The sequence below is a fragment of the Somniosus microcephalus genome, chromosome 1 (genome assembly GCF_052327205.1).
Source record: "Somniosus microcephalus isolate GS21.2 chromosome 1, FLI_Smic_1.0, whole genome shotgun sequence".
Classification (NCBI taxonomy): domain Eukaryota; kingdom Metazoa; phylum Chordata; class Chondrichthyes; order Squaliformes; family Somniosidae; genus Somniosus; species Somniosus microcephalus.
The window spans coordinates 217366456-217394172 of NC_140987.1; the positions used below are offsets into that span (position 1 = coordinate 217366456).

General features: G+C 50.2%; 1 pseudogene; it reads left to right on the top strand.

Moving 5' to 3' along the window:
• The first annotated feature begins 536 nt into the window (after nt 1–536).
• LOC147124599 (zinc finger SWIM domain-containing protein 3-like) lies at nt 537–26241 on the top strand (annotated as a pseudogene).
• The last annotated feature ends 1476 nt before the right edge of the window (nt 26242–27717 follow it).

Here is a 27717-nt window from a genome sequence, read left to right on the forward strand (position 1 = left end):
AAGTGCAGACAGACGAGGCGAGAAGCAGGTGTGCATTCTTAAATAAAAGTACTTTACTAGAATCACACAGGTAAACAGTTACAAACATAGGAGCTCAAGACAAGCTACCACTAGGCAAACGGCTTGTCAAGACTGAGCACAGAGGGAAGAAACCACAGAACTTAAATACAAGCAAAAACAGGTGAAACCAATAAACCAGATAAAAGGCAGTTAAGTAATCAACACAGGAGAAACTAGTAACAATTAGCAAAGGGAAAAAAACAAGTGAGGGTGCCATCTAGGGGTTACTGAGGGAACTAACCGGCACCCTCACAGGACCCCCTCCCCTAGGAACAGCTCCTGACGTTCCTCCTGGACAATCAGGGTGGCGACGGGGAAAATCCCTGATGAGTTCAGGATCCAAAATGTCCCGGGCCGGAACCCAGGAATGCTCTTCAGGACCATAACTCTCCCAGTCGACCAGGTGTTGAATGCTCCTCCTAACCCGGCGACTATCAAGGCGGCGACCGACAGTGTAGGCTTGCTGACTGTCAATTATGTGGGGCAGAGGTCTGGAAGCAGGAACCAAAGGACTGGTAAGTGCCGGTTTGAGGTGAGAGATGTGGAACGTGGGATGTATCTGCATCGACCGAGGAAGGAGGAGCCGGTAGGCAACAGGGTTTACTTATTCCAAAATCCTAAAAGGTCCGATGAACCGGGGAGCCAACTTGCGGGACTCCACATGGAGTGGAAGATTCTGGGTAGACAGCCAGGCCTTCTGTCCGGTCCGGAACCGAAGAGCTGGGCGGTGGTGTCGGTCAGCCTGCACTTTCTGCCGAGATGCATAAGTTCCTCTTCGGTGCTAACAGGTGGACTCGGGGGCACTTGGAAACTGTTGGTCAGATTTGAAACACCGGAAGATCTCACCTCTGTGGAAGTAGTGAATCTCCTCTCTCTACCATGCTCCCGGAGGCGGTTATCCACTCTGATGGTAAGGGAGATGAGCGTGTCACGGTCCTCCGGAACCTCTCTGGATGCCAGTTCATCTTTGATAGATTCGGAAAGGCCATGAAGAAACGTGGAGAGAAGGGCCTCGGTGTTTCAGCGGCTTTCCGCAGCGAGTGTGTGGAACTCAATGGCGAAGTCAGCTACGCTGCAGTTGCCCTGGCAGAGATTCAAAAGTCTCTTAGCTGCCTCCCGTCCACTCACAGGATGGTCAAAGACTTTGCTCATCTCTTCGGCGAAAAGGAGAATGTCCGAGCAGATGAAAGATTGCTGCTCCCAGATAGCGGTAGCCCAGGCGAGAGCTCTTCCCGAGAGTAGTGATATGATGAACGCTACCTTAGAGCGGGGTGATAGGAACATGGAGGGTTGGAGTCCAAAAACTAGGATGCACTGGGTCAAGAAGCCGCGACACTTGCCCGGATGACCGTCATAGTGCTCTGGCGCGGGTAGGCGAGGCTCTCGGTGAGTCTGGAGGTCGGAGACCGGTGGGGTAGTACCCAAAGGAACTGACTGAGGAGGAACATCCTGAGCAGAAGCCATACAGCTGTGTGTTGAATGGTCTGAGTCCACGTATTTACCTTGTCCGAAATGCTTTGGAGAAGTTGCTCAAGGCGGCTGAGGAAAGCACCTTGATGGGAGAGAATAGAACAAAATTCCTCCATCACTGCTGGGTCCATACTGGCTCAGTCTTGCTGTCAGGGCGAGGCTGGTTCTGGACCCAAGTGCAGACAAGGCAAGAAGCAGGTATGCAGTCTTAAATAAAAGTACTTTACTAGAATCACACAGGTAAACAGTTACAAACATAGGAGCTCAAGACAAGCAACCACTAGGCAAACGGCTTGTCAACACTGAGCACAGAGGGAAGAAACCACAGAACTTAAATACAAGCAAAAACAGGTGAAACCAATAAACCAGATAAAAGGCAGTTAAGTAATGAACATGGGAGAAACTAGTAACAATTAGCAAAGGGAAAAAAACAAGTGAAGGTGCCATCCATGGGTTACTGAGGGAACTAACCTGCACCCTCACAGGCAATGCGCGGGGGAGAGAGAGTAATGTCACATGTCAATGAGCGGGGGAGGGGTGAGTAACATCACATGGCAATGAGCGCGGGAGGGGGAGTAATGTCACATGGCAATGAGCAGGGAGGGGGAGTAACGTCGCATGGCAATGAGAGGGGGAGGGGGAGTAACGTCGCATGGCAATGAGCGGGGGAGGAGGAGTAACGTCACATGGCAATGAGCGAGGGAGGGGGAGTAACGCCGCATGGCAATGAGCGGGGGAGGGGGAGTAACGTCACATGGCAATGAGCGGGGAGGGGCAGTAATGTCACATGGCAATGAGCGGGGGAGGGGGAGTAACATCACATGGCAATGGGAGGGGGAGTAACATCACATGGCAATGAGCGGGGGAGGGGGATTAATATCACATGGCAATGAGTGGGGAGGGGTAGTAACATCAGATGTGTAGAATTTCGCAACAATTTCAAAATTTCCTACAGCTCCGAAGATTAGTTTTGATTAAAGAATCCCTGGGTGTTATGCTTTTAAAATTCCAGGGATCAAAATGGCCGTCAGACCGCATGGCCGAAGACAAAGGACTTGGAAAGAGCAGCTTGTGTCTGTGAGAAAAGGACAATGGAGCACTCAAAACTGCCAATCAAAGGGGAGTTTCCCCCCTCCCTGCAGAGACAATCAATGTGTTTACAGAAACTGCTACTTTGTGTACACAAGGGAGTAACCACTTGAGACTGCAGTTTCAGTTGACCACAGGACAATGACTTTCTGTTTACAATACCTTCAAGGCTATTTACTCAAGCAATCAAGGAAATAGCTTTATTCGATGGCCCATCACAGACAATGAAGACACATTCAAACCACTGCAGCTTTATTCGATAACCATCACAGACAATGGACACATTTAAACTGCAACTTTATTCAAACCCACCCTAGGCAATGGGGCAGCTTGGATTCCTTTTGTTTTAGCCCAGATACATCCGGATTTGGGCAGGCCCCAAATTGGGGTATAAAAGATAGCTTCCCAGAAGCATCTCTTTCTGGCCTTGCCTCCGTGTCCCTCTACAACGTGGGAGCCTGCCTGAAGAGGTGAAACACCAGCAGTTTACTTTTAAAACACTGGGGTGTTTTTTTACTTCGGGGCAGTGAAGATCTAAGTTCGCAGGGCACGGAGGAGACATTTTCATTGGTGAGCATATATATTTTTCTGGCCTTTCACAAGGCAGCTTAGAATAGGTATAAGGGTGGGAATTAAGTGGGAATTTTGTCAGAACTGTGATTTTAGTCTATCTTCCCTCATTGTGTCCGTTTCTCCCCCCCCCTTTTTAAGTAAGACGGTGTTGCACTAGCAGAAAAGTGCTTCAGTGAACACCGAAAGTAGCTGTATTAAAGTGCTGTTTTAAGTAAAAGTCACTAAGCAAAGGTGCTGTAGTGAGCAAGGTGTTTCTGTATTTAAAACTGTATTAAAAAGGGGTGTTGTACCTAGCAGAGAAGTGCTGTGGTAAACACTGTGTAGCTGTTTTAAAGTGCTGTATTTAAAGGAGTGTTGTACCTAGCAGAGAAGTGCTGTGGTAAACACTGTGTAGCTGTTTTAAAGTGCTGTATTTAAAGGAGTGTTGCACTGAGCAAGGAGTGCTCTAGTGGACACTGAGTGTATTGCGTTAAGCAGAAGTGCTGTAACAGGCACAAGCTGTGCTGTATCGATTTTTAAGTTGTTTCTTTCTTTTTGTTTCAATAAATACTGATCTGTTTTGCACCCAAACAACGAGTCACGTTTTTCTGTCTACATCGCTACCGAGTACGTCCAGTGGTCAGAACCAGGAGGAACAGGGGAGCACTTCGAAACTGCGAGGGGGTCCCTGGAGCAGCTCCGAGGCTTCTGATTGACCAGAGACAAATAACCCCAACCCCACTAGCGTGTGCTAATTCCTTACAAAATGGCGACCGCGGTAGGACGTCGGCAATGGTGTGCGATGTAGCAGACGGTGGTTTGAGTCTGGAGAGAGCAGCAGTTATTGGTTTCCTTTTTATCCCACTAGTTTGTCTGTGGTTAGGTTCCTGCAGGCTTGGGGAAGTCACCCGCAGGCTTAGGGAAGCCAGGGCAGAGAGTTGGGATAGGGAAAGGGAGGTTGAGGAATACCAGGCCAAGGTAGAGCGCCTGGTAGTTAAGTTTAGTGAGGGCAAAAGCCACACGAGGCATGAGTCAGAGTACCTGAAGTGCCTAGTTGCAGAGGCCAAGAATAATGAGATGAGGGTGCGGGAGGAGAATGCTCGCCTCATACAAGAATTAAAAGAGCAGGAGGAAAAGCTTAGGGAGGTAAAGGCAACATATAAGCTGGTCTGCGAGCAAGGGTTTGAGGAAGCAGATCATGGCCCCTGTAGAGCAGAGATAGAAATCCTGAATATGGCTTTAAAAAGAGCAAAGGGGATGATATGCCTGATCAGCCCGAAGGCAGGTCAGTCGGATTTTACTGACAACCCAATTAAAACCGTCCCACAGGCAACACCCAGGGAAAGGTTGGTCAGGGAGTCAGAGGTCCCACGACTGCCACTCACGGCTCCGAGCTTTCGGGAGCCCTGGCAGCAAAGTGGGGTGGAGGATGGGAAGGTAGAGGAAGCACAGCAAGCCCCGCTAGATAGGCCGGGACCAGGACCAGTGTACCCCCTCCGACAACGGAGGTACGGTCCGCCCGTTGATGAAGATGACCCAGGGGACATCCAGAATCAGTTTCTGGTGCCGTATGGCACCCACCAGCTCAGGGACATGGTTAGCCACGTCCCCAAACTCACTAAAAAGGGAGACCCCTCTCTGCACTTCAGGGAGATAGAGCAAGCAGCTTGTGTAAACGACTGCGATGAGGCAGAGCAAGCAAAAATGCTGCTGTTTTCCCTGGCAGGTGATCTCCTCCAGTCCCTATCTTGCGAGTGCAAAAGGGGGGCAGAGGGATTATGAGGGTCTCAAGAATGAGGTATTGAAGGCCATGGGACTCAATGATGGTAGCCCGTTCACTCGGGTGGAAAGAACAGTGCAGCTCCCAGGGGAGTCCCCGCAGGCATTCGCAGACAGGCTGTGGCCAGTCTACCGGAGTGCATGCCCGGGAATGCCAGGGCGGGCAGCACTGGACCCAGTCCAATTGACTCACTGGCTCCGGTGTCTCATGACGAACAGCCTACCCCAGATCCAAGCCCAGGTCATGGCTTGGTTTGACCCCCGAAACCCCCAGACCACTGAAGAAGCAGTGATCCGCCGGCTCACAGTAGCCTTCAGGAACATGAGGGGTATCAAGGCTCCCCAGCCCAAGGGAAGAGTCCATGAGGTTAAACCTGGGAGCCAGAGTAAGAGAGAGTGGCACCAAGAGGGAAACCGGCCCTCTCAGGCTAGGTTAAATTGCTATGGGTGTGGGAAAGACAGTCACTGGAGAAAAGATTGTAAAAATCCTTGGAAGGATAGCAAGGGAAAGGATCCCACAGCCCCAGCCCAAAAGGCAGGGCCAGACATCCCTCCCGCAGCAATTGAGTCATTTTTACAGTCCCTACGGTCTCTTCTGACTGGCCAGGGGAGAGTAGCAGCCACCACCGGTGTTTTAACCCCGTCTGCCCCACCTCACTCCCAGTAATGACTAGAGCCAGCGCAGCCTGTTGACCTGTGTCCCCGCGAAAATGCTGTGGGGAGCAGGCCCTATGTTGAGATGCGGGTGGAGATGGTGCAGGGGAGATATTCGGTGGACACCGGAGCCTCCAGCACGGTGGTCCACTCGGAGGACCTGACCCACTCACCCCGGTCTAACAAGGTCCCATTTAGATTAATGGGACCCACAGGGAAACGGGCGGCTGGGAGTGAACCTGAGAATAGTAATCCCCAGCCCACAGCAGGTCCAAGTTCACAGGCTGCACAGGCAGGCGCTGTGGCTTGCATTAGGGGAGGAGCCATTCATGATTTTGAACAGGATTACTGGCAGGCAGCCAGTTATATCCAACAATGCGGTTTGTTTAAGCAGGGGGCAGGGGAACAGACAGCTGGGATTATAGAAGCCCCCCAGCACTTGGCCCGAGCGATTCCACCTCTCTTGTGGGACTCCGGGGAGGAGCCTGAACCAGGTTTTAGACCTGAAGGGGAAGGCTCTCAGCCAGCGGCAGCCGGTGGCAAGGGATTGCCTGTCCCCAGCCCAGGTTTGGGAAGGGAGGGACCCGAAGGAGGAGGTCCCCAACCAGCAGGGAGTGTGACCCGAGCTAAGGGTCTGCTCGCCAGGGTAGCCCCACCGGCGACACTCCCTAGGAGATCTCTTTGGGTACCCCAGCCCAAGAAGGTATGGTCACCCACTGTCCAGTGGAGTAGGGCGGTCTCCTGAGTCAGGGAGAGGCCAAAGAGCAGAGGTTCCCAACCAGCAGCCATAAGCTGCGAGGGACCAAAAGCTGGAATCAGTCCCGCCATGCCACAGGGAGCAGCCGGTGGCAGCCCAACCAGGGATTAAGCTGGCCGCCTGGAGACAGGCGGCGCCTGTATATAGCTGTGTTAAGGTAGAACATGTATTAAGGTAGAACGCGTATTAAGGTAGAACGTGTTAAGTTTTGTTTTATATTGAAATCAATATTAGTGTATAAGTTTTGAGTGTGGTACGGTTCCAGAATTGTACTGTGGATCAAGGTCACGGGACCTGATTACACTTCCCCGAGCCAGGGGACCTGGCGAGATGTTTTCTTTTGTTTTTCAGCGTTCTGGAAGGCACCAAGGACCTGCGTGTCATGAGACCCGAGGAAGAAAGCAGTCCCAGCTCGCGAAGAAAAGGGAACCGCGGGAGGCGGATGCCCACAACTTTTAAACTGTTACTGAAAACACAATTTACACAATTTTTACTTCTTGTTTGGAATTAAGGGAACGGATTACATATGCCTAGGAATTGTTGTGCCTGCAGTTCCATGAATATTTAAAATACATTTCTGGCTGAAGAACAGTGCCATTTAATAAAGAGCCTCATTGTAATAAAAAGAAAAGGAAGCTCGTTGTCTTCCATCTGTGTTTTTTGCAGATATGTTGGCTGGGTGACAATCCCTTCAAAGATGCTAAAATTATGTTACAAGCGGGGCAGGGGTGTAGGACCCCCTCCGTGCTTGACTTATGAATATAAGCGGTGCAGGGGCGTAGGACCCCTCCATGCTTTGATTATTTAATTAATTTTGGGTTTTTTGTCAATAGATACCTGCCGTGCTATGATTCTTTCTGGGCAGTGGAGATGGAGGTGTCGGGGGATCAAAGATAGATTTAGTTAAGTATAAGGGAAGGTTGTTTGTGGGGGTCAGAAATTATTGCTCACTTTTGGCAAGGATACTACAAGCAAGTTTTAGTATCCAGGGGGGACTGTAGGATTTTGCAATAATGTCAACATTTCCTACAGCTCCGAAGATTAATTTTTGATTAAAGAATCCCTGGGTGTTATCCTTTTAAAATTCCAGGGATCAAAATGGCCATCAGACCGCATGGCCGAAGACAAAAGGACTTGGAAAGAGCAGCTTGTGTCTGTGAGAAAAGGACAATGGAGCAGTCAAAACTGCCAATCAAAGGGGAGTTTCCCCCCCTCCCTGCAGAGACAATCGATGTGTTTACAGAAACTGCTACTTTGTGTACACAAGGGAGTAACCACTTGAGACTGCAGTTTCAGTTGACCACAGGACAATGACTTTCTGTTTACAATACCTTCAAGGCTATTTACTCAAGCAATCAAGGAAATAGCTTTATTCGATGGCCCATCACAGACAATGAAGACACATTCAAACCACTGCAGCTTTATTCGATAGCCATCACAGACAATGGACACATTTAAACTGCAACTTTATTCAAACCCACCCTAGGCAATGGGGCAGCTTGGATTCCTTTTGTTTTAGCCCAGATACATCCGGATTTGGGCAGGCCCCAAATTGGGGTATAAAAGATAGCTTCCCAGAAGCATCTCTTTCTGGCCTTGCCTCCGTGTCCCTCTATAGCGTGGGAGCCTGCCTGAAGAGGTGAAACACCAGCAGTTTACTTTTAAAACATTGGGGTGTTTTTTTACTCTGGGGCAGTGAAGATCTAAGTTCGCAGGGCACGGAGGAGGCATTTTCATTGGTGAGCATATATATTTTTCTGGCCTTTCACAAGGCAACTTAGAATAGGTATAGAGGTGGGAATTAAGTGGGAATTTTGTCAGAACTGTGATTTTAGTCGATCTTCCCTCGTTCTGTCCGTTTCTCCCCCCCATTTAAGTAAGACGGTGTTGCACTAGCAGAAAAGTGCTTCAGTGAACACCGAAAGTAGCTGTATTAAAGTGCTGTTTTAAGTAAAAGTCACTAAGCAAAGGTGCTGTAGTGAGCAAGGTGTTTCTGTATTTAAAACTGTATTAAAAAGGGGTGTTGTACCTAGCAGAGAAGTGCTGTGGTAAACACTGTGTAGCTCTTTTTAAAGTGCTGTATTTAAAGGAGTGTTGCACTGAGCAAGGAGCGCTCTAGTGGACACTGAGTGTATTGCGTTAAGCAGAAGTGCTGTACCAGGCATAAGCTGTGCTGTATCGATTTTTAAGTTTCTTTCTTTTTGTTTCAATAAATACTGATCTGTTTTGCACCCAAACCACGAGTCACATTTTTCTGTCTACATCGCTACCGAGTATGTCCGGCAGTCAGAACCAGGAGGAATAGGGGAGCGCTTCGAAACCGCACGGGGGTCCCAGGGGCAGCTCAGAGGCTTCTGACTGGCCAGAGACAAATAACCGCAACTCTGCTAGTGTGTGCTAATTCCTTACAGATGGCAATGAGCGGGGGAGGGGGAATAATGTCACATGGCAATGAGCGAGGGAGGGGGAGTAACGTCACATGGCAATGAGAGGGGGATGGGGAGTAACGTCACATGGCAATGAGCGGGGGAGGAGGAGTAACATCACATGGCAATGAGAGGGGGAGGGGGAGTAACGTCACATGGCAATGAGCGGGGGAGGAGGAGTAACATCACATGGCAATGAGTGGGGGAGGGGGAGTAATGTCACATGGCAATGAGTGGGGGAGGGGGAGTAATGTCATGGCAATGAGTGGGGGAGGGGGAGTAACGTCACATGGCAATGAGAGGGGGAGGGGGAGTAACGTCACATGGCAATGAGAGGGGGAGTAATGTCATATGGCAATGAGCGGGGGAGGGGAGTAATGTCACATGGCAATGAGTGGGGGAGGGGGAGTAACGTCACATGGCAATGAGAGGGGGAGGGGGAGTAACGTCACATGGCAATGAGTGGGGGAGGGGGAGTAATGTCACATGGCAATGAGTGGGGGAGGGGGAGTAACGTCACATGGCAATGAGTGGGGGAGGGGGAGTAACGTCACATGGCAATGAGTGGGGGAGGAGGAGTAACGTCACATGGCAATGAGTGGGGGAGGGGGAGTAATGTCACATGGCAATGAGTGGGGGAGGGGGAGTAACGTCACATGGCAATGAGTGGGGGAGGGGGAGTAACGTCACATGGCAATGAGTGGGGGAGGGGGAGTAACGTCACATGGCAATGAGTGGGGGAGTAACGTCACATGGCAATGAGTGGGGGAGGGGGAGTAATGTCACATGGCAATGAGTGGGGGAGGGGGAGTAACGTCACATGGCAATGAGCGGGGGAGGGGGGAGTAATGTCACACTCTGGGAGGCTGCGCTATATGAGAACTTCCCCAAACTGATGGTTCCTTATTTCATAGCAATTTATTTTCCAAGGGGATCCTTTACGAGGACATTTTTAATTTATCCTGTCTCGTTACACAGGACCAGATCTAAGGTTGCTTGCCCCCTGGTCGGTTCAGTTACATACTGCTCAAGAAACCCATCCCTAATACACTCAATGAACTCATCCTCAAGGCAGCCCTGCCCAATTTGATTTGTCCAATTAATATGATAGTTAAAATCCCCCATAATTATAGATGTTCCCTTATTACAAGCCTCAACTATTTCCTGATTGATACTCCGTCCAACAGAGTTGCCACTGTTCGGAGGCCTATAGACTACGCCCACTAGTGTTTTTTTCCCCCTTATTATTCCTTACCTCCACCCAAACTGTTTCATTATCCTGATCTTTTGACCCAATATCATTTCTCTGTATTACAGTGATTCCTTCCTTTATTAACATAGCCACCCCACCTCCCCTTCCTTCCTGCCTGTCCTTCCTGATCGTTAAATAACCTGGTATGTTTAATTCCCAGGCATTGTCACCCTGCAGCCATGTTTCTGTAATGGCCACAAGATCATACCCATATGTAGTTATTTGTGCCATTAACTCGTCTATTTTGTTACGAATGCTACGTGCATTCAGATAGAGAACTTTCAAAGATGTTTTGTGACACTTAGTTCCTGCTTTTGCCCTTTTTATTACTTTACCTTTTACTCCATACCTTCTGCCCCTTCCTGACACGCTCTGGTTTTTAATTTCCCCACTGCTACCCAAGTCTATGACCTTCTCTGTTGTCATTTTTATTATTTGCTCTCTAGGAACCTCCCCCCGACTAGTTAGTTTAAAGCCCTCTCTACAGCCCTAGTTATATGATCCGTCAGGACTCTAGTCCCAGCACTAGCCAAGTGAAGCCCGTCCCAACGGAACAGCTCCCTCCTGCCCCAGTACAAGCTGTGTGTCCCCTCGCACCAGCTTGTGCAATCCAACCATGTCCTGAGTCCGGAATATTTACCTTTCTATGCCAGTAGACGACAACTCAACCCGGATGAGATGCAGAATGTGGAGCAGTTGGTCAAGGTACAACCCGGGAACAAGCAGCTGAAGATTTATATTCAGCTGGAATTCAAGAAGCTAGTAACCCTGCATGACATTCAAAATGTAAAGACACGATTCAAAGCAGGTGATGACAGCATGAATGCCCTCTGTGAAACACTGGAAAAGATTGAATGGAACGGGACAATGGCTGCGTGTTTGCCTGCAAGCAAAGGACATCCAGTTCATTGCATTCATGACACCAGCAATGAAGTCCCGTATGGAAACCTTTCCCGAATTGCTGTTTATTGATGGGACGTACAAAATTAACAAGTATGGCTATCCTCTGCATCAGATTATGGTGCAGGACAATATCGGCAGGGACAGAGCTGTGTTTTACGTCATGGTGAGGAATGAAACAGCTGAGATGCGGGATGAAATTGTTGGTGTGTTCGTTGAAATGGTAGCATAGTGGTAATGTCACTGGGCTAGTAATCCAGAGGCCTGGACTGATGATCCAGAGACGTGAATTCAAATCCCACCACAGCAGCTGGGGAATTTAAATTCAGCTAATTAAATAAATCTGGAATAAAAAGCTATCAGTACTGGTAACCATGAAACTATCGGAATTTCGTAAAAACCCATCTGGTTCACTAATGTCCTTTAGGGAAGGAAATCTGCCATCCTTACCTGGTCTGGCCTATATGTGATTCCAGACCCACAGCAATGTGGTTGACTCTTAACTGAAATGACCTAGCAAGCCACTCAGTTGTAACAAACCGCTATGAAACACAATAATAAGAATGAAGCCAGACGGACCACCTGGCATCAACCTCGGCACCGGCTACAGACACGGCAACGGCACACCCAGCCCAGACAACCTTGCAAAGTCCTCCTCACCAACATCTTGGTGACTTGTGCCAAAATTGGGAAAACTGTCCCACAACAGCCTGACATAGTAATGCTCACAGAATCATACCTTTCAGCCAATGTCCCAAACCCCTCCATCACCATCCCTGGGTATGTCCTGTCCCACCAGCAGTACAGTCGGGAAGGAGTGGCCCTGGGAGTCCTCAACATTGACTCCGGACCTCATGGAGTCGAATGGCTTCAGGTCAAGCATGGGATAGGAAACCTCCTGCTGATTACCACCTACCACCCTCCCTCAGCTGATGAATCAGTACTCCTCCATGTTGAACACCACTTGGAAGACGGACTGAGAGTAGCAAGGACACAGAATGTACTCTGGGTAGGGGACTTCAATGTCCAAAACCAAGAGTGGCTCAGTAGCACCGCTACTGGCCAAGTCCTGAAGAACATAGCTGCCAGTCTGGGCCTGCGACAGGTGGTGAGAGAACCAACACAAGGGAAAATCCTACTTGACCTCGCCTTCACCTATCTACCTGTCGCAGATGCATCTGTCCATGACAGTATTGGTAGCCGTGACCACCGTACAGTCATTGTGAAGACGAAGTCCTGTCTACACACTGAGGACACCCTCCATCGTGTTGTGTGGCACTATCACCATGCTAAATGGTGGAAAACTGCCCAGGTATGTCCTATCCACAAAAAGCAGGACAAATCCAATCCAGCCAATTACCGCCCCATCAGTCTACTCTCAATAAAATGCAAAGTGATGGAAGGTGTCATCGACAGCGCTATCAAGTGGCACTTACTCACCAATTAGCTGCTTACTGATGCCCAGTTTGGGTTCTGCCAAGAGCACGTGGCTCCCGACCTCATTACAGCCTTGGTCAAAACATGGACAAAGGAGCTGAATTCCAGAGGTGAGGTGAGAGTGACTGCCCTTGACATCAAGGCAGCATTTGACCGAGTGTGGCATCAAGGAGTCCCAGTAAAACTGAAATCAATGGGAATCAGGGGGGAAACTCTCCACTGGCTGGAGTCATACCTAGCACAAAGGAAGGTGGTTGTAGTGCTTGAAGGTCAATCATCACAGCCCCACGACATCGCTGCAGGAGTTCCTCAGGGCAGTGTCCTAGGCCCAACCATCTTCAGCTGCTTCATCAATGACCTTCCCTCCATCATAAGGTCAAAGATGGGGATCTTCGCTGATGACTGCACAGTGTTCAGTGCCATTCGCAACTCCTCAGATAATGAAGCAGTCCATGCCCGCATGCAACAAGACCTGGACGACATTTAGGCTTGGGCTGATAAGTGGCAAGTAACATTCACACCACACAAGTGCCAGGCAATGACTATCTCCAACAAGCGAGAGTCTAACCACCACCTGTTGACATTCAACGACATTACCATCACCGAATCCCCCACCACCAACATCCTGAGGGTCACCATTGACCAGAAACTTAACTGGACCAGCCAAATAAATACCGTGGTAACAAGAGCAGGTCAGAGGCTAGGTATTCTGCGATGAGTGTCTCACCTCCTGACTCCCCTTGCACCATCTGCAAGGCACAAGTAAGGCGTGTGATGGAATACTTTCCACTTGCCTGGATGAGTGCAGCTCCAACAACACTCAAGAAGCTTGACACCATCCAGGACAAAGCAGCCCGCTTGCTTGGCACCCCATCCACTACCTTAAACATTCACTCCCTGCACCACCGTCGTACCGTGGCTGCAGTGTGTACCATCTACAAGATGCACTCCAGTAACTCGCCAAGGCTTCTTCGGAAGCACCTCCCAAACCCGGGACCTCTTCCACCTACAAGGACAAGGGCAGCAGGTGCATGGGAAAACCACCGCCTCCAAGTTCCCCTCCAAGTCACACACCATCCTGACTTGGAAGTATATCGCTAATCCTTCATCATCGCTGGGTTAAAATCCTGGAACTCCCTCCCTAACAGCACTGTGGGAGTACTTGTAGGATTCTCAAAATTCCCACATTTCCCAAGTTATTAAATAAGGGACCCTGAAGGACAAGTTATTAAATAAGGGAACCCTGAAGGACAATGGCTTTTGGACTTTATGGCAAAGACCTGCAAGGTTAAAGCAGGGCCCTGCGCAGCATGTCAAGTTCAAAACTCAAACTTTGCATGCCCGGGCCTGTGGGAGACAGCTTTGATTTTGTTATTTTCAAACCAGACAGCTAAAGGTGACAGAACACGCATTCTTCCCTTTAAAACAAATCAACTCAGGAAACGACTTAATCTTGCACGAACCTAAAACCCATCAAGACTATGCATATATAATCGCTTACAGTTTGAACAAGCTACCAAGCCAGGAAGACACCGATTTACATTATGCATCAACAAACACCAAGATATTAAAAAACATATAACAACGGGACAACCGCCCAAAAACCAGTTAAGGTGAATGACTATAATCACCTTAACGAGCCCGCCAAAATCAGACAAAGAACTAACCCTGATTTGGCGCGCAGATAACAAACTCAAAACCAGTATAATTATAGGCCCACCAGTAACCAAGGACACACACACAAGCAGACGGACACTCGCAGAAGCCTTCAGGCCACAGGGGCATCCAACCGAAAGGCTCACGGAACATCACGGCGAGGTGGCACGGTGGGGCAGGCTCAACTGAAGACGACTAGGCCGCAACCACAGCCTTACACAAAGACCGACCATGAGCACCGCGGTAACAAAAGGGCCGGGTAAACCATACCTTCAGATCATTACCACTACACAGGTAATGAGCTAGGCCACCGCGACCGAGCCGACACTGAAGACCGCCAACCGAACCTCAACCGCAACAAAACTCGACGACCAGATCACCACCAGAGGAACAAAACCCAAAGTTTATCACTCTACAAGCTAAAGTACCCAACAAAACCTTTATTCCCTATTTCTAACGAAGGAAAGAAGGTACTTACCCAGACAAATCCGCAACCGCGCCCTTACTGCATCTGCGGACTCCACCCAACTGAAGAATCTTCGCAGATTCTAAGACTGGGACCATGTGGCGATGGCAGGCCCCAAAGGACACAAAGAGCGAACCCCAAAAACGCAACCGGCTTAACTGACAGGATTCGAACTGTCAAGAAACCCCTATTGGTGAGCATAATCCTTGGCTCTTGTAATACAATTTAGTTAGGTATTGGGGTGGGACAAGGGTAGGGGGATTATTACTGTGATTTTCCCTCGTTGTGCCGTGTGTTCCTCATTCTTAATTAAGTGTGCTCTTGAATGTCTGTAACTACTCCAGTAATCTAAGTGTGTAATTTATTGTGACTCTAAATAAAATACAGTTTTCTTGCACCAAACCAGTTGTCTACTCCAATTTTGTATCGCAGCCTAGACCTAAGTCCGGAGTCTAGAACCCAGGGGTGTGGGATCAATTCGAACCGCTCAAAACAGTCAGGGGCAAAGCTGACTCAACACACCACCCCCTACAGAATGGCGACCACGACGGGACTCTGGCAACAGGGGTGCGATACAGTAGACACTGATTCGGAAGAGCAAACTGTAATGGAAGAGAGGATTTCAAATTATGTTTTCAGTAAGGTGAATATCACTAAGTAGTGGATCACTAATCTGTTAAAGGCTGGTCATCCGGTAGATGTGTCAGCTAAATGTACAGAAGGGAAGGATCATAAGAAATCCATAGAAAAGGCAGTCTGGCTGATGTGCTTCAAGAAACAGATCCAGCATTTGGACAGGCTCGTTGAAGCACAGGCAGCCGAGATACGGAAGTCAGCCCTGGAAGCCCAAGCAAGGGCTCTAGCAGGGGAAAAGTTACTGGCAGGATTGCAGGCTCTGAACCAGGAATGGGTGCAGCTACTGCAGGAGCATAAGGCCAGGCAGGAATACTTACAGTGTCAGGTCACCAAGGCCAAGAGCAATGAGCTGAGGTTGCGGGAAAAGAATGCCCGCCTAGCAAGACAAGTAAGCGAGCAGGAGGAGAAAGTAAAAGACATAAAGGCAGCCTATAAGATAGTGAGCACACAGGGGTTTGAAGATGCAGATCATGGCCCCTGCCAGGAACAGATAAAGAATCTGAGCCTTGCACTAAGGAAGGCAAAGAGCATGGTGTGCCTCATAAGCCCGAAGGCAGCCCAGGTCGACTTTACAGGGAATGAGGGGAGAACGGTTCAGACACCACTGGTAGTGCCAAGGGATGACCCAGTTGAGGAACAGGAGGTCCCACGACCACCACCCATAACGCCAGGTTTCAGCGAGGTCTGGCAGCAAGGGGGGGTGGAGTTAGGGGTAGAAGCTGAGGTGGAAAAACCCCTGCAAAAGAAGCTGGGACTGGGGCCGATGTGCCCGGCCCGGCAGCAAAGGTTTGGCCCACCCGCTGATGAAGGGGAGGAGGGACCCCTCCAAAACCAGTTCGTAGTTCCCTACGGCACCCAACAGCTTAGGGCCATGGTAAGCCATATACCAAAACTCGCAGAGAACGGGGACCCCTCGGTCCACTTCAGGGAAGTGGAACAGGCGGCCAGCATCAATGAGTGCGATGATGCTGAACAAGCCAAAATGCTGCTATTTTCCCTGGAGAGTAAACTCCTCCAGTCCCTCTCTGACCAGTGTAAGAAGGGACAGTGTGAGTATGGGGAGCTCAAGGAGGAAGTTCTTGAGGCCATGGGGATGAATGAGGGAAGTCCTTTCTCCCAGGTGGAGAAAACAGTGCAGCTCGCAGGGGAAACCCCGCAGGCTTTCGCGGACAGGTTGTGGCCGGTGTATAGGAGTGCCTGTACAGGGGCACCTAACCGGGCTAACCTGGACCAGGATCAGCTGGCCCACTGGCTCTGTTGCCTGGTGGCAAACAGCTTGCCACAGGTCAGGGCCAAGGCAGAAATGTGGATTGACCCAAAGCATCCCCTGACTACCGAACTGACGGTGATCAGACAATTGACCGTAGCTTACCGGAATGGTAAGGGAACCGATGCACACCCACCTAACGGGAAGGTGCGTGAAGTAAAACCCAGACAGGGTAGGAAGGAGTGGCATCAGGAAGGGAATAACCCTTCCAACACAAAGCTTAACTGTTACAGGTGTGGGAAGGATGGACACTGGAGGAAGGAGTGTAGAAATCCTTGGAAGGATAACAAGGGAAAGAATTCCTCAGCCCCAGCCCAAAAGACAGAGACAGGAATCCCTCCCGCCACGGTCGAGTCATTTTTGGACGCAATGAGGTCCCTATTGACTGGCCAAGGGAAGGTAGCAGCCACTACCGGTGCTCTGACCCCATCCACCCCATCCAACCCACAGCCCTGACTAGAGCCAGCGCAGCCTGTTTACCTGTGTTCTCTCAAATACGACTTATGGAAGAGACCCCTCGTTGAGATGGAGGTAGAAGAGGTGAAAGGGACCTATCTGTTGGACACGGGGGCATCATGCACCGTGATCCATTCAGCTAACCCCACCACCTCACCTCTATCTAACGGGGTCCCATACAGTCTGTCAGGATTCACAGGTAAAGAACAGGCTGGCTCATTTTCCATCCCACTGTCCATTCGCTTAGGAACACTCCACTCTAAGTGGACCTGTGTCCTAATGAAGTGGGAAGTGGAGGGTGGAAAAGGGATCCTGGGAGCCGACTTTATTGTAGGCCACGGGATCCTGGTGGATTTAAGGGATCACTGCCTATGGGGGGCAGGTACAGAAAGGAAGGCGGAGTAGTAGTCATCCCAGGGAAACAGGGGAAGGGGACCCTGTGCACCATGAAGCCTAAGGAGGATTATAACCTCGAACTCATGGTCAGTAATACCCCAAGGGAGTTCTAGGCATTTGTGCGAGCCCACCTAGCCACATTTGCCACACACAAGCATGACTGTGGGAGGGTCAACGGGTTCGAATTTAGTGTAGATGGGGACCCTATGGCCCGACCACAAAGACAGTATAACTTCCCCAGGGAAGCGGAGCCAGACATGGAAGCAGCCATGTCCTCCTTAGTGCAACAGGGGGTCCTGGGACCGATAGCCACTCACGTGAACTCTCCACTGTGGCCGGTTAGAAAACTGGACAACTCCTGGAGGGCCACAGTGGACTATCGGGTGCTCAACAGTAACATCCCAGCCTGTGCACCCATGGTAGCAGCAGTTGCCGACCTGATAGGAAGTATCCCAGCAACTGCGACAACTTTCACGGTGCTGGATATTTCCAATGGGTTTTGGTCCATCCCTTTAAGGAGAAAGGATCAGTACAAGTTTGCCTTTACCTTTAAAGGACAACAGTACACATGGAACTGTTTGCCTCAGGGCTTCCACAATAGCCCTAGCATTTTCCACCAATGCATGGCAAACAGTCTAAAGGGCTTCAGCCAGCCCAGGCAACTGGTACAGTATGTGGATGACCTGCTCCTATTCACCGATTCGAGAGAGGAGCATGGCCCACTACTGGCCGAACTGCTGGAACTGCTCAGGCAAGAGGGTTTTAAAGTGAACCCAAAGAAAGCGCAGATCGGCCAGCAGGAGGTGAAATTCCTGGGCCTAACCGTACGCGCTGGGAAAAGGGCCATAGACAAAGCTAGAAGGGAAGTGGTACAGGAGTTACCAGTCCCCAACACAGTCACGGGAGTGAGATCTTTTCTAGGGCTAACCGGGTACTGCAGAGACTTTATTGAGGACTATGCAGCCACAGCGGCCCCCCTGCTCCGACTCCTACATAAGGGAGTGGAGTGGGTTTGGGATGAGGGTTGCCAGGCAGCATTTGTCAGGCTCAAGGAAGACCTGCAGACCGCACCAGCTCTAGGGGCCATAGATGGGGGGAAAGAGTTCTTCCTGGAGGTAGCAGCCAGCGGGGACAGCCTGAGTGCTGTGCTGCTCCAAGAGCAGCATGGCAGGCTGAGGCCGGTGGTCTACTCCTCCAGGATACTCACAGATGTGGAGAAGAGCTACTCCAATTGTGAGAGGCACCTTTTGGCCACACATTGGGCTGTGAAAAGATCACTGATCTTTACAGGCACCTCTCCCATCACCCTCCTCACCCATCACACGCCCATCCAGATGCTCCTGGATGGGAGAATCAAGGATGGAACAGTGAGCAGTGCCCACATTGCTCGCTGGACCCTGCTTCTCTCACAGATGGATCTGAAAGTAAAAGGGCTCTGTGAGCCAAAGCTTGCAGCTAACTTGGTATATCCTGGAACAGCCCACCGGTGTTCCATAGAAGGGGTTTGGGAAGTGGACATAGGTTTGCGGGCCGAGATACACCCCACAGGCCGCGAAATCTATGTGGATGGCTCCAGCACGGTATCTGCTGGTGAGCGATTCACATGGTGTGGAGTTTATGACCCAGTGGCAAACATTGCCCTGGCAATTAAGCTCCCCAGCACCATGAGCGCCCAGCAGGCTGAACTGTTCGCGGTAGTGTACGTTGTTACACACCCCAAAATCTTCCCCACCCCATACATGATTTGCTCGGACAGCATGTTCACATGCAATTCGTGTACGGAGTACCTGGCCATCTGGTCCCGCCGCCGACGGGAGACCCCTCACAGTGAAACCCCTGCTGGAGAAAATCTTAGCAGCAGTGGGGGAGGAAGGGAAGGTTTTCATCCATAAGGTGAAAGCCCATTCCTCCACAGAACTCCGTAGTAAGGGCAACCAGCAGGCTGACATGCTAGCTAAGGAGGGTGCCCGCACAGGCACTTTCTGGGACCCATATGGATCCAGTCCTATAGCAGCAGTCAGGGGTAGAAATGGGACACAAGGGAGTGCAGGGATAGCTTTAACCCCAGACCTTAAGACGGTCCAAACCCAAGACCCCATCCTCAAGACAGTCCTCAGTGCAGTGGCTGAGGGGAAATGGGTAGAGGGCCCTTACGGCACAGCAGCCCTCTCTGTGAAGGAAGGCATGCTGTTTAGGGGAGAACAATGGGTAGTACCACCGCAACACAGGAGGGAATTCCTTCAACTGGCCCATGAGGGTCCAGGAGCGGGGCATCCCGGGCCTGAGACCACCTGGCAGCGGGTGGAACAGGCGGGATGGTGGCCAGGACTCAGGGAAGATGTCCGCGAGTTCTGTGCCAGCTGTCTGGTGTGTGCTGCTAACAACCCTGACCCCCACAAAAGGAAGCTACCTATGGGACACATCAGGAGGGTAGAGGGACCATGGCAGTCGATCCAGGTCGACTACATCGGGCCCCTACCCACCGCCCAGGGAGGCTATAAGTACTGCCTAGTCCTGGTAGATGTGTTCACAAAGTGGGTAGAAGCCTTCCCCTGCCGAACAGCCACAGCTCTGGGTACAGCCAGGATCCTGGTCAGGGAGGTGTTCTCGTGATGGGGGCTACCACAGTATGTGGAGTCCGACCAAGGGAGTCATTTTACCGGGCAGGTCATGCAGAATACCCTTATGGTGCTTGGCATTGAGGGGAAATGGCACATTGCACACAACCCACAGTCCTCAGGGGTTGTGGAGAGGATGAACAGGACCTTGAAAGAAAGGCTGAGGAAAGAGACGGTAGACTCACCTAGAAAATGGGTGGAGGTCCTACCGTTGGTCCTGATGGGGATCCAAGCCAGCCAGTCAAAAAGCACGGGGTATTCCCCACACGAGCTGATGACTGGCACAGTTATGCGGACCCCCACCCATGTACTAGCCCCGGTGCTCACAGAAGGTCAGCTCAGGGAGGTGAACCGGGACAGGTTCGCCAGGAACCTATTTGAGCACCTTAAACAGGTCCATGGGCAGGCGGCTGGGAACATGGGAAGGCAGCATCGGAGCAACCGTTTGATGTTAGAACCCCGAACACACCACGAGTGGGAGATGGGGATCAAGTTATGATTAGGAATTTTGCTCGGGTAGGAAGTCTAGAACCATTATACATGGGGCCCTACAGCATTGTGGACAAGGCAAGCCCCATGGTATATGCCATAAAGATGCCTCGGCGCGTCAAATGGTTCCACATTAACCAATGCAAATTGTTTAAGCCCGAGAAAAGGGGACAGCCAGTTGGGGCAAGGTCTGAGGATAGAAATCCTCAGCCTGCAGCAGGAGCAAACTCACAGACTGCACAGGCAGGTGCAGTGGCTTGTTTTAAGGGAGGGGCCATCCCATCCACCATTTGGGACACTCCCCCACTCATCTGGGACTTAGACGAGGTGGGACCTGGGGGCGGAGACCCTCAGCCTGCAGCAATAGGCTGCAGAGAGTTACCTGCCCCTAACCCAGGTTTAGGAGAGGGGGGATGTGAGGGCGAGGACCCACAGCCGGTAGCATCAGGCTGCGTAGAGTTGCCTGCCCCTAGTACAGGTTTAGGAGAGGAAAAACCTGAGGATCAAAATCCCCAGCAAGCGGTAGTGGAAAGCCCACAGACCACACCGGAGGGGGCAGTGGCTCGTGTTAAAGAACCACCAGCCAGAAAACCCCCACCAGCCAAAGTCCCTAGAAGGTCCCCACGAATGCCACGGCCAAAGAAACCGTGGTCACCAGCTCCCCAGTTTAAACGGGCAGCCTCTCAAGTCAGGGATCGGTCTGAGGACAGAGGTTCCTAGCCAGCAGCCGCAGGCTGTGAGGGACCAAAGGGACAGGACCGAGCAGCCACACCGAAGGGAGTAGTGTGCTGCAGCCCGAACAGGGAATAGGCTGGCCGCCCGGAGACGGGCGGCGGATGTACATAGCTTCTGTAATGTAATTTGGGGATTGTTAAGTTTGGGTGTTTTAGTTTAATTTTAAACAACGTGATTGGTAGTTTAAATATTATTGTTTTAAGAGTGTTTGTATTGAGTCGAGGTCGCGAGACTCGACTATGCTTTACCCAAGCCAGAGAAACTTCTCGGGACCTGGCTATATGCTCTTGTGTCTCTTTACAGAAGGGATTTCGAAATGAAGGGGGGCATACTCCTACTCGCCCTGATAGGAATGAGCACTGGGAAGCGAGGTGACGTGGAGGACTCCCACATCTATGGGTGCTCAGGAGAGAGAGCACTGGTTGTGACTGCTGGGGGCAGCGAACGACGCGTGGAGGAGCTCGCCATCTATTCCCACGAGGGAAGATGGCCAGGGTGGCTGGGATCTAACTCCACCCGGTACTCCAGCCAGACCGGGTTCACCTACGGGGAGGCCTCCCTCCCCTGCCCCAGCGTACAGGTTGTGGCCACACGGGTCAGGGTCACTGAGGGGAAACGCGTGTGCCTGATCCGCAAAGGACAAATTCCCCTGGGAAGGTGGTGGTGGCTCAGAAAGCTGAGCAGAGACATGGGGGACCGTACAGCTGATTGGGAACGACTGGGGAACGACACCTACCGGACGGTCACAAGGACCCAAGGGGGAACTATTGTATGCTGGGATAAGTGGTGGGAGTCGGAACAGGGAATTTATGTCTGCATATGGGGGTCGCAAAGGGCCTGCCCCACAGGCATATCCATCATCTTCTCCGCATCATGGCAGGATAAGGGGGAGGGGGTGAAATGGGATTCCCACCTACACACCTGCATAGTCCCAAATTCCTCAGCCCCAGTCAAAGCCACTGAACTCGTGGCACGCGCCCGAAAGCCCCTGCCCATGACTCAGACAGAAAGGACACACATAGAGGGGTGCCCTGCCACCACCAAGGGACCAGGGAATGGGCTGGTACTTGTGCCGATGGAACAGGTGCTATGCCAGGGGGTAAACTACGCGGTAGCTTCTGTGATCTTAAACCTTACCGAGGTACACTTACCTAAGTGGTGCCCCACAGAGACAGAACAGCTATACCAGGCCCTGTTGAAAGAAATGTTCAGGAAATTCTACGAGTTCGATTTTGCCGACGTAGACAAAACAGAACTATACACTACACACACTGAGTACTCTAGCAACACGGGGAGACAAAGAAGGGGAACCTGGAATGATGTTTTCACTGCATATAATACAGGATCCTCTGTTATAAACAGCCTGGATGACATAGAATTGCAGACACAGATAAACAGTTTAAAAACACAATTACGAAAAATCTTAATGGATGAAAATACAATAGTAGGCTCAGAGTTACACGAGGACCAAACTATGACGGTCCATTTAAAGGAGATCATTGCTGAGCTGGAGAAGCACGCAAAAACTGTAAATGCCCTCATAAGAGAGGACAGGAATGTTTCAGATCAGGCTGCACAGAACGAGGTGTGCGTACTGTACGGGGCATGGTTGCTAGGCGAGGGCCGGAGTAACCTGGAGGATTTAAAACAGGGTTTAGTCCCCTCCTGGATAAGCAACAAGCAGCTCGCAGCCCTCCACCCATTTGAGAATGCATTGAGCTCGTGTCAACTCCGGCTAGCTTCTGAGGCCTACCCTGTCCCAGTAGATTGTGGGCGCTCTAACCACATTATCATGGGGATAGTAGTGAGGATGCCGGTCGTGGGTGGGACAGCCCGACCCGCACCGGTATACAGGGTAGAGAACATTGGAGTCATTCAAGGGGGTGCACACATCCGTTTTACAGCGGTCCCACCTTATGTCCTCTCGGGGTGCCGGAGCCGGGGAGCACACATAATACTGTGTCCCCAGCACTTGAACGCCTATTCAAAACCATGGTGCGGGTTTAAAGCTGCTGGTGTGAGACCTATAAACTGTACCATGGAGGTAATGGCACAAGACCATGTTCCCCCACAGGTAGCATATAAAGGAGGTGGGACATATTGTGTCATCACCAGCGCGCCCCACTACCAGCTTGGACAGCATAACTGGTGTCCGGTAAGTGACAGCAGTTTCTGCTTTAAACCCGAGGCAGAAGTTCAAGTGGCCCAGGAATGGATTGTCCCCATTCCTGAACCCTCCACTGTTCACCTCACTGTAACAGAAAATTTTACCTACCTGCAAAAATATGTAGCACAGTTCGGCTACGAAATCCCCCCTCTACCAGAACATCTGACCAAGTTACTAAAGCAGTAATCGTCACACAAAAACATTTCTACACGTTGGAACAGAAGACAGTAGAGATAGGGGCCAAGATATTGGACATTGTGGTTCCACCCTGGTGGGACATTTTTGAAAATATAGAGGTCCCTTCATGGGTTAGAATGGCTTCCCACATCCTCGTGGTTTGCCAGCTGGGAATAGTATTGTATTTGTTATGCACTCAGTGCAAGGGAAAAGGCAAAACACTAGAATTTTGAAACCAAAGGACTTGGAAGAAGCATTATGTTAAGGTGGAGAGAGATACACCTGTTTGAATTTTTTTTGTGTTTCTGAAATAAAGATTGTTGTTTTGTGTGTTTTGTTATTTTTAATAAAGACTTTGACATGTTATTTTAATAAAGATGTAAGTGTACCAAGTGGTGCAGGGGTGTTGGACCCCTCCATGCTTGGATGTATGTGAATAACTGTATTTTTGCCTATGTATACTTATGTACACTACATTCTTAAAGAATGGGGAATGTGTGTGTCATGGGATTTTAGATAGGTAATTACAGGGGAAGATTGGCTATGGAGGGTCGGGAATTTTGCTCACCTTTGTTAAGTATGATACTTGAAGAGAGTTTTCAGTATCACGGGGGGGGGTAGGATTCTCAAAATTCCCACATTTCCCAAGTTATTAAATAAGGGACCCTGAAGGACAAGTTATTAAATAAGGGAACCCTGAAGGACAATGTCTTTTGGACTTTATGGCAAAGGCTGCAAGGTTAAAGCAGGGCCCTGCGCAGCATGTCAAGTTCAAAACTCAAACTTGACATGCCCGGGCCTGTGGGAGACAGCTTTGATTTTGTTATTTTCAAACCAGACAGCTAAAGGAGACAGAGCACGCATTCTTCCCTTTAAAACAAATCAACTCAGGAAACGACTTAATCTTGCACGAACCTAAAACCCATCAAGACTATGCATATATAATCGCTTACAGTTCAAACAAGCTACCAAGCCAGGAAGACACCGATTTACATTATGCATAAACAAACACCAAGACATTAAAAACCATTTAACAATGGGACAACCGCCCAAAAACCAGTTAAGGTGAATGACTATAATCATCTTAACGAGCCTGCCAAAATCAGACAAAGAACTAACCCTGATTTGGCGCGCAGATAACAAACCCAAAACCAGTATAATTATAGGCCCACCGGTAACCAAGGACACACACAGAAGCAGACGGACACTCGCAGAAGCCTTCAGGCCACAGGGGCATCCAACCGGAAGGCTCACGGAACATCACGGCGAGGAGGCACGATGGGGCAGGCTCAACTGAAGACGACTAGGCCGCAACCACAGCCTTACATGAAGACCGACCATGAGCACCGCGGTAACAAAAGGGCCGGGTAAACCATACCTTCAGATCATTACCACTACACAGGTAATGAACTAGGCCACCGCGACCGAGCCGACACCGAAGACCGCCAACCGAACCTCAACCGCAACAAAACTCGACGACCAGACCACCACCAGAGGAACAAAACCCGAAGTTTTCCACTCTACAAGCTAAAGTACCTGACAAAACCTTTATTCCCTATTTCTAACGAAGAAAAGAAGGTACTTACCCAGACAAATCCACAACCGTGCCCTTACCGCATCTGTGGACTCCACCCAACTAAAGAATCTTCGCAGATTCTAAGACTGGGACCACGTGGTGACTGCAGGCCCCAAAGGATACAAAGAGCGAACCCAAAAAACGCAACCGGCTTAACTGACAGGATTCAAACTGTCAAGAAACCCCTATTGGTGAGCATAATCCCTGGCTCTTGTAGTGCAATTTAGTTAGGTATTGGGGGTGGGACAAGGGTAGGAGGATTATTAATGTGATTTTCCCTCGTTGTGCCGTGTGTTCCCCATTCTTAATTAAGTGTACTCTTGAATGTCTGTAACTACTCCAGTAATCTAAGTGTGTAATTTATTGTGACTCTAAATAAAATACAGTTTTCTTGAACCAAACCAGTTGTCTACTCCAATTTTGTATCGCAGCCTGTACCTAAGTCCGGAGTCTAGAACCCAGGGGTGTGGGAGCGATTCGAACCACTCAAAACAGTCAGAGGCAAAGCTGACTCAACACACCACCCCCTACAACCTTCACCACATGGACTGCAGCAGTTCAAGAAGGCGGCTCATCACCACCTTCTCAAGGGCAATTAGGGATGGGCAATAAATGCTGGCCTTGCCAGCAATGCCCACATCCTTTAAACGAATAAAAAAATGATGGGATCCTGCATTTATCGGGTGAAGACAGCAATTAGGAGTAGGACATCAATGAGATGAATGCATTCAAGAAGCATCTCCCAGCTGTCACGGTGCTACTGTGCCAATTCCATGTTATAATGAACATGAGGAGGAAGATCTGCAGCTACACATTGGATCAGCCTAGAAAGCAGCAATTGTTTGACATCTGCAGGGAGATGGTTCATGCAGGCTCAGAGGAGAAACTGGCATCGTGTGTAGATAGGATTGGGCAGCTTCACCCACCCCTGCAGGAGTATCTTATAATGAACTAGGTTCCACAGAAGGAGATGTGGGTAACATATTCCCGAAGTATCATTCTAATTTTCAGGAATAACACTAATAATTGGATCGAGTCCGAGAATGTCAAGATAAAACACCTGCTCCACTCCTCCTCATCCATGAAGGAGTGCATTGTGTCGCTGGCCCTCCACAATGATGTCCTGGATGGGAGCATTCTTATACCACATTTTTGTAGAAGACCTCTTTCAAGCAGGTTGCAGAGACACCTGCAGAACTACAGTCCTTCTATGCAGAGTTCACTAATTAAGAAGTGAAGCAGATGCAGGAAAATCATCGTAACCTGTATACAGTGAGCGCCAAGCAGCAGGAAGCGGACACAGTCACTATGACTTCTGGTGACAAGGAGTACACTCTGCAGACACATGACAGCCAAGTTACCTGCAGCTGCACCTTCTGGATTCAGCATTTGTTGCCCTGCAAACATGCTATCGTAGTGCAGAGGCATTTGTGTTTGTCTTTGGGGAGACTTGGCCCTGGCAGCTGTTGGCAATCATCTCGGCTACACGTTGATGTAGACATTGCTCCTGGAGTTGTTGTTACCGAAGCCCGGCCACGGGCCCTCAACAACCGTGAGAATCATCGTATAGCTGCAGACATCACACATCGGCTACAGCACATCTTGGCCAACAGTGGAACAGAGATTTTACAGCGAAGAGCGGACTGGCTAGAATGACAAATTCACAACTGGCAACAAGGACTGGGAGATGAGATGGAGTGCCTTGATGAAACCGCTGGGCCAAGCACTTCACGTGAAGTGGCTTTGGATGAAGCAGTCCCCACTGTCTCAATTGCCTTCGGTGATTCCGCACACTGCACCAAGGGTCGTGAGGACATCAGCATCACATTACCATCCCTGCCTGACGATGATCCTAACTCGTGGTCTCCTGAGCACTTGGATTATACATAGGCCTGCCTGCACACCATTGCACCTCCCTCACCCGGGCAGCCCTCTTCTCAATGGCCTGTCACAGTGGGAGAACCAGACACCTCACGGGCCACAATGAAAGAAAGCAATGCCGCTTACACACACCAATCATCCTCACGAACTCCGACACGCGAGGCAATGGCACAGAGCCTCCTGAAGCTGCGTGGTTGTCGTCTCGTGTGCGCCAAACAACGAGGACGCCCGAAGGGATCAAAGGCCTGGAGAGCATTTAGTAAGAACAGCAAGGGAAAAGAAAAAATGACACTCTGCATCTTTTGCCACATGAGCGACCCTCCCAGCCATCAAAGTACAGAGCCGATAATTTCACGGGTGGGGTGTCAACGAGGATGCTCTCGCTGGTTCCACCATTGCTGCCTCCCACCTGAAGTGGATCCCCACAGATTTCCATGTGAGTGCCACGTATCATAACCAAGCTACCTGCAGCTGCACCTTCTGGAATCAGCATTTGTTTGTCTGCAAACATGCTATCGTAGTGCAGAGGCATTTGGGTTTGACTCTGGGGAGACTTGCCCCCGACAGCTGTTAGCGATCATCTCGGCCACACATTGATGGAGACATTGCTCCTGGAGTTTGTTATGTTCATTAATAACTAGACATTCTTATTATGAACAGCTAGCTTCTAGCTAGTCATTGATTCAGTACACGTTCTCTAGGTACAGCATCTGTAGAGATTCAGCATGTGTACTTCTGTGTGCAGGCAGCCATATTGACTGCTGTCTTCTGGGTAGCCTAGTGCCTCGTGGGTAGTGTAGTCTTAAACACATACAACTAAA